General features: G+C 51.0%; 1 pseudogene; it reads left to right on the top strand.

Moving 5' to 3' along the window:
• Positions 1–348: 348 nt before the first annotated feature.
• LOC128117414 (intestinal-type alkaline phosphatase-like) lies at positions 349–3810 on the top strand (annotated as a pseudogene).
• The last annotated feature ends 4331 nt before the right edge of the window (positions 3811–8141 follow it).

The following is an 8141-nucleotide window of genomic DNA, read 5'->3' as shown; positions in this document are numbered from 1 at the left end:
AAGAGATGGGTGAGCACCCTGGCAGCATGGGGCACAGGCTCCTTGCCCAGAGGGCAGCTGCACGGTCCCCCCACCCTGCCTGGGGAGAACACATAAGCACTTACTCTGTCAGGACCCCGGCCCAGGCGGGCCAGACACACTCTGCCATTTCCTCCAGTTGGGGCAGGGGTTCAGTTCAGTTCACAGGGCAGAGGTGGAGCCAGCGTGGCCACCTGGAGCCAAGGGAGGAACGGGAGATTGTTTGTCTAGGAACAAAGTCTTCCCCTATTTAAGTCCAGGCAGCTGTGCCTTAGATGGTACCCTGGTGTCCCAGCTCTCCTTCTCCGCAGCCCACCACCAGCCCCAGCCATGCAGGGAGCCTGGCTGCTGCTGCTGCTGGGCCTCAGGCTACAGCTGTCACTTAGTGTCATCCCAGGTAATGAGGCTCCTTCAGATGCATGCTCCTTTCACACACCTGGGCCTCCAGTCTGACCCTTCCTCTGCTCTTCCCTTGGCCAGTGGAGGAGGAGAACCCAGACTTCTGGAACCAAAAGGCAGCCGAGGCCCTGGATGTTGCCAAGAAGCTGCAGCCCATTCAGACATCAGCCAAGAACCTCATCATCTTCTTGGGTGATGGTGAGCGTTTAAGGCCTGGCCACCCTGGGGCCCTTGCACTACAGGAACCTAAGGCCAGCAGTGGGTCCAGGCAGGCCTGGGGGTTCAGTCCTGACCAGGTTCTGCTCCTTCAGGAATGGGGGTGCCCACAGTGACAGCCACCAGGATCCTAAAGGGACAGTTGGAAGGTCATCTAGGACCTGAGACAACCCCTAACCATGGACAGCTTCCCATACATGGCTCTGTCCAAGGTGAGTACTGGGACACATATCTGGGATGTGGGGAAGGGGCTGACAAGGACCCTGAAGATTGAGAGCCCAGTTAGGGGTCTGGCATAATGAGCAGGTCCCAGGCTTGGGTGAAGAAATAAATGTCTGCTTTGAGCCCAGCTGAGAGTGTCTCTGTCCCCAGACATACAGTGTGGACAGACAGGTCCCAGACAGTGCAAGCACAGCCACAGCCTACCTGTGTGGGGTCAAGACCAACTACAAGACCATTGGTGTGAGCGCAGCTGCCCGATTTGACCAGTGCAACACCACGTTTGGCAACGAGGTCATCTCGGTGATGTATCGTGCCAAACAAGCAGGTGGGTTGGAGCCAGGCTCGGGGCTAGGGGCAGGCCTAGGGTGCTGGATGTCTCACCCTGATCTTCGCTGTCTTCAGGAAAATCTGTAGGAGTGGTGACGACCACCAGGGTGCAGCACGCCTCTCCAGCAGGCACCTATGTTCACACTGTGAACCGGAACTGGTATGGGGATGCAGACATGCCTGCCTCGGCGCTGCAGGAGGGCATGCAAGGACATCGCAACACAACTCATCTCCAACATGGACATTAATGTGAGGGATAAAGGGAAGAGGTTCAGGGAGGGGATGGTCCCAGACAACATGCAGACTGAGCTCCCTGGATCCTCCAGGGTTTCTGAGGGCTCAGTAGTTCCCCTAGACCTCGTGGGAAGCTGGGGACTGGTTGGAAAGGAGGCAGAGGCCCAAAAGTCTGCTTTCTTTGATTCCTCTCTGACCATAGGTGATCCTTGGTGGGGGCCGAAAATACATGTTTCCTGCAGGAACCCCAGACCCTGAGTATCCAAATGATGTTAACCAGACCGGCACCAGGCTGGACGGCCGGAACCTGGTGGAGGAATGGTTGTCGAAGCGCCAGGTGATGGGGTGTACAGCAATAAGGGCACAGCAGGGACCAGGGAAGGGCTGGGGGCCTTACCAATTGGTTTTACATCCCTCTAGGGATCCCAGTATGTTTGGAACCGTGAAGAACTCATTCAGAAGTCCCTGGATCCATCAGTGACATACCTCATGGGTAATGGCCCCCCCACTTCCTGCATGGGTACCCTTTTAACATTGTGTTTATGTGTACCATGACCCCACTACCAAGCTTGGTGGTCACTTTTTGGTGGTGAATCATTTATCACTTTTGTCCCTTAGGCCTCTTCGAACCTGTAGACACAAAATTCGAGGACACAACGAGACCCCTTGATGGATCCGTCTCTGAAGGACATGACAGAGGCAGCCCTGAGAGTGCTAAGCAGGAATCCCAAAGGCTTCTACCTCTTTGTGGAGGGTGAGTCTCCAGGACCCCATGAAAAGAGGGGACAATGGACAGGGACAGGCTCAAGCTTAAGCTCACTGGCTTCCTACAGGGGGCCGAATCGACCGTGGTCACCATCTGGGTACAGCTTATCTGGCGCTGACTGAGGCTGTCATGTTCGACACAGCCATCGAGAAGGCCAGCCAGCTCACTAGTGAGAAAGAACACGCTGACCATAGTCACTGCTGACCACTCCCATGTCTTCTCCTTTGGTGGCTACACACTTCGGGGGACCTCCATCTTCGGTAGGGCCGGGGGACAGTGGCGGCTTCTTTTGCATCAGTTAGGCACAGAACTTTCTCTGAGCCTCAGTTTCCCTATCTGTTAAATGAGCAGAAAAGGGCACCTGCCTTGTGGGAATCTAGCGACGACTGAACTACTGGCCAGACAAAGGGTAGGGGAGAGTCTAAACTTCCGTCCTTGGGAGGACTAGGTGTTTCTCTTCTTCTGTGCAGGGCTGGCCCCGCTCAAAGCTCTGGATGGCAAGTCCCTACACCTCCATCCTGTATGGCAATGGCCCGGGCTATGTCGGTACAGGCGAAAGACCCAATGTCACCACTGCTGAAAGCCGTGGAGTGCCCTGGTGTGGCTTGCCTGAGGGTCAGGCAGGGGGGACTCCGTCAGAGATCCTGTCGCTAAACACCTTGTCCCTCCAGATAACGCCTCGTACCAGCAGCAGGCGGCTGTGCCGGTGAAGTCGGAGACCCCACGGCGGGGAGGACGTGGCGATATTCGCGCGTGGCCCGCAGGCACACCTACTGCACGGAGTGCAGGAGCAGAACTACATCGCGCACGTCATGGCCTTTGCAGGCTGCCTGGAGCCCTACACCGACTGCGGCCTGCCGCCCCACCGGAGGATGACAGCAGTGCAACCGCCCCGAGCCAGACCTCCACCACCCGCCAGACCTCCACCACCCGCCAGACCTCCACCACCCGCCAGACCACCACCACCCGCCAGACCTCCACCACCCGCCAGACCTCCACCAGCCAGACCACCAACCCCTGTCCGGGACAGCGCCGGTAGCCCAGGCCCAGCCACCACCCCGCTGGCCCTGACGCTGCTGGCTGGACCATTGCTGCTGCTGCTACTGGGGGCTGCTGCAGAGTCTTAAACTCCAGTTCCTCCAGGCTCCACCCATCAGGTCCCAGGCCCTCACCTGGTGCTTCCCTTACCCTGACCTCCCACTAACTTCTCATGGTCCCCTCCCACAGCTGCGTCCTTACCCAGTGCTCCCTGCGTCCTAGCTATGGGCCCAGGACCCTCTGCTAGTGGCCTTAACCCCTATCCCGGTCCAGAGTGGGCCCGCTTCCAGGGTACCTACCCAGGCATTCACAAGGGGACAGTCACCTCTGTACTAGCAGCCAGCCTCAGACCCCGCAGAGCTCCTCCTTCCGGAGGTACCATGACAACGTGGTCCTGATTCTCCTGGGACAGTCTGGACGCTCCTTTCTGACCTCAGCCACCAGCTGCTAGCAAAGAAGAGGGCTCCAACAATAATTTGTGGAGGACCAAACATGCACCCATCCATTGGTGCTCCCACCAAGCTCTGAGGTATCCAGGACTAGGGCACAGATCCCCAGCCCACCTTTGGTATAATCCTTTCCCACCCTCACGGGGCCAATCTCCACACTCCAGGACCCTCCATGAGCCCAACCATACCAATCCACAGAGAGAAGATTCCGGAACCACTCAGCCCCCCCATGTCTATTACCCAGCCAGGAAATCCAAGGATCTGCACCCTACCCCATTCTTAGGTCGTATCAGGCTGCACCTAAATTTCTGAACTGAGGAAATCCCCTACCTTCCAAGGTCTGCATTCTCCTGGGAGAGGCAAACCAATAATAAAGTGTTATGCAATGGAATGCCAATAATCGGTTTTTTTGTTTCAGGGTTCCCCCTCCCCCTCAGCTCAAAACAAGAAAACAAGAGCCTAGTGCCTGCTAGGAACATGCTCTACCACTGAGCCATATCCCTATCCTCCTCCATCTCCCCCTGCTCCTCCTGCTCCTCTTCCTCCTGTTCTTTCTGAGACTCTGCAGCCCAAGCTGGCCTCAAATTTATGGCAATCCTTTGCTGCAGTCTCCCCAATGCTGGGATTTTCAGTGTGAGCCACACTCCCGGCATTCTAGTAGGTTCTTTGCAGAAGGAAAGCCCGGAGTGCCTGGAGCACAGGGTTCAGGTTGGGAGGGGTGGGTAATGGTGGAGATCAGGCCAGGGGGAGACAGCCAGTTGAGTAAGAATCCTGAACCAAATAAAGGCCTGAGCATCACAGAACAGCAGTCCAAAGGGCCCAGGCAGCGGTCATCAGGGAACTTTAGAATGGCAGGGTCAGAGAGAGTGCTTGGGATGAAGGATGTAACACTGGGCCAGTGAAGAGGTGTCAAGGGGGAAGAGCTGGGAGGTTTTAGTCCTGTGGTCACCAGCCTTTGAGTAGGATTGAGACCAGTCCTGACTCGGGATGTGGAACTTTGGTTGTTTCGAGAGACATGCAATCTTTTCTTTTGCCTTTCTTTCTTTTCTATTTTTTCAGGGGCGTGTGTGTGTGTGTGTGTGTGTGTGTGTGTGTGTGTGTGTGTGTGTGTGTAGAGGTAGGAGTTGGTCAGCTAGAGGGGAGGGTGCAGACCCTAATCATCTCTGACCTGCATTGGGAACTTTGTGGAACGCCACCCCAGTACAGTCATGCTTGGTACCTATCTAACCTGCCCAGTGCGGACATTGCAGAGAATTACAGAGAGGTGGAATCAACTGTGCTTCCCAGTAAATTTTGCAGCATTACAAATTTATTTGTACATTTATGAAGGTACAAAAACACACTTTGCTCTCACTGGTAATATTAGGAGAATTGAATATGTTTCCTTGTTTGCTAAAATCCTGATTTAACACTGTGAAACATCAATTTGAAGGCCTGGCTCTCAGAGTAGTTTATTTCAATTCCGGATTTTAGTGTCTGTCGTGAAAATATGGGGGCTGAGAAGGCGCTGTTAGCAGAGCCTCCAGAATCATCATAGTGGTTTTTAAATTCCGTCCACCAATTATGCAAGGCTTTTGTCTAGCTCCAGCTGATATATTTCTGTCTTCTCGGATGTCAGTCAGTTGCTCTTTCAACACAATGGACTGGCATTACACGTTTATGTTTTATAAATTTGTTCAAAACCCAAGGACCTCTTCATTTTAAAACTTGCAGTTTTAAAAACAGCTTATCCTGGAATTAGATGCTGGCTAATAGATGTTCAACTTTGTGAATGTTCTGAAAACTGCTCAACTGTATGCTTTAAAGGGGCAAATTTTATGGTGTGTGTAGATTATACCCAAATTTTTAAAAAGCAGAGTAGATTAGTTTCTACTTCCAAGCTTCAAGGTGTGTGTATGAGGGCTTTGTTAGTCGCACACGTTGCTGGGGGACCAATGAGAAGGCTCGGCGGGTAAAGCTGCTGACTGCCCCACAAAATAAGCTTGATCTTCAGAATCCACTGGTAAAAGGAACGATCCAACTCTGCAACATTGTCTTCCGATCTCCACAAGAAATCATGGCATGCATGGGCATGTACACACACACACACACACACACACACACACACACACACACACACACACACACACAATGAATAAATAATTTAATTTCTTCCTTCCTTTCTTTTTTTTATTTATTTATTTTTTTCTTTCAAGACAGGGTTTCTCTGTGTATCCCTGATTGTCCTGGAACTCGCTCTGTAGACCAGGCTGGACTCGAACTCACAGAGATCCGCTTGCCTCTTCTTCCTGAGTACCAGGATTAGAGGTGAGCACTACCACTGACTGGTAATAATTTAATTTCAAAAAAATACATCTTTGGCCACAGGATCAAGCCTCAGTGAAAAACCTTGTCAGGAACTGGTCTAGTGACTAGTGAGGGGTAAGAGCATTTGCTACTCAACATGAGGACGAGGGTTCAGATCCAAGTACCCACAAAAAAGCCAGATAAGGGGGCTGGAGAGATGGCTCAGAGGTTAAGAGCACGGACTGCTCTTCCAGAGGTCCTGAGTTCAATTCCCAGCAACCACATGGTGGCTCACAACCATCTATGATGAGATCTGGCGCCCTCTTCTGACCTGCGGTCATACATGCTGTATACATAATAAATAAATAAATCTTTAAAAAAAAAAAAAAAAAAGCCAGATAAGGCCTCACATGCTCCTATAACCCAGCACCAGGGAGAACAAAGCCAAGAGGATCTCCAGGGCTTGGTAGCTGTGAGTTCCAGGTTCAGAACCAGACTGACTCTAAGGGATAATACAGAGTGCACTAGAGGAGGTCATGTGACACTCTTCCCGCCTCAACGGATGCTCTCTCAGGTATCCATGCCCGTGCACAGAAAATCCTTTCCAAATCTGTTGTCAAGTTCTCTTTCCCCACCACAAACCATTATTCAAAGATTCAAAGACAGTGCCCCTATTACTTTTTTACTAAAAGGACATCCTTACTAAAAGGGCATGGACAAAGAAGGAAAGTTCGAGTGTCTAAACAGACAGCTCTCACCTCCTTGCCCCTATTACTTTTTTACTAAAAGGACATCCTTACTAAAAGGGCATGGACAAAGAAGGAAAGTTCGAGTGTCTAAACAGACAGCTCTCACCTCCTTAATAAATGTCAGCACATCTTGAAGAGGAGCCAGGCGTGGTGGTGCAGCCTTGTAATTTCTAGCACTTTGGAGGCTGAGGCAGGAGGATAGCCTGAGGTTCAAGATCAGCTTGAGCTATATAAGGCAGTCTGGACTGTATAGTGAGATACTGTCTCCAGAAAATGGAGGAAAAAGAGGAGAAGGAGAAGGAAGAGGAGAGGAAGGAGGAAAAGTAGGAGGAAGAGGAGGAAGGGAGTCGGATGGCTCCAGCTACTGGGGAGGCTGAGGCAGGAGGATTTCTTGAGCTCAGGAGTTCCAGATTAGCTGGGGCAGCATAGTGAGACTGCGTCAGCAGAGGAGTGGGGTAGACTTGGGACATCTCCTTCTAGGACTTTGCCACAATTATTCCTGACTCATTCTCTCTGGCCTGGAAAGCTTTCAAGACCACACCCAAGCTCATTATCAAGCATCACAACCATTCTGCTCTAAGTGACAACCTTGTTTCTATAAGCTTACCCCACACCTCCTTCATCTGGTGTGTGCCCAGGCTTCTGCTCATGGTGCTGGTTTGACCATGGCTGGAAGAGGGTGGGTGAGTTGAAGGCATTGAACCCTGACTGTACCCAGAATCCTTTTCAAACATCCTTTCCAAGCAGCTCCTCCAACATTGTAACTTCCACCGTACTCCCCATAGGCCATTGCTTTTATTCAACAAGGCATTTACTGTGGGCAGTATATCTTTTCTGCTGTAGTGGCTCACACACCAAAAAAAAAAAAAAAAAAAAAAAAAAAAGTGGTTTGTGTGTTTCATTATTGGAAGAGAATCCAGAAGACACCTTAAGCTGAGATGTGTTAGAAACATCTGTACTTTCAGTCAACTGTAGAGAAAACCTCCCACACTGGGTAATTTTCTCTAATACTCATTTCTCCCAATCAACAGCAATGTTTCCCCCACATCTTTCAGGAGTATTTGCTGACAAAGATATGCCTCTCGGTTTGTCGACAGATCATTTACTGTTCATTGTTTCTGCCATTTTTACTGCAGCAGAAAGAAAAAGTGTTTGCCTGGTGTTAGGTGTTTTTTCTTTTGTCTTACGCTGTTATGTAAGAAACTTTACAAGAGCTTTCCAAATATTTATCATTGCTTAGGGAAATATCGAAAGTGCTGGGCTGAGAAACACATAGCTTTAAACATCGAAAGGAAAAAAATTGCAGGGGTTTGTCTTCATGTTGTGAAGGCTGTTTTTAAACATGTCTGGTGAACCATGAGGATTTTATCCTGTCGTTGATGAATATCTCAAGGCACAAGGCATCCAGGGCTGAGACTGTACTCGGAAGGATGGGAG

The sequence above is a fragment of the Peromyscus californicus genome, unplaced genomic scaffold, assembly GCF_007827085.1.
Source record: "Peromyscus californicus insignis strain IS unplaced genomic scaffold, ASM782708v3 Scaffold_21__1_contigs__length_65335640, whole genome shotgun sequence".
Classification (NCBI taxonomy): Eukaryota; Metazoa; Chordata; class Mammalia; order Rodentia; family Cricetidae; genus Peromyscus; species Peromyscus californicus.
This window is presented reverse-complemented; position numbering and strand designations above follow the sequence as displayed.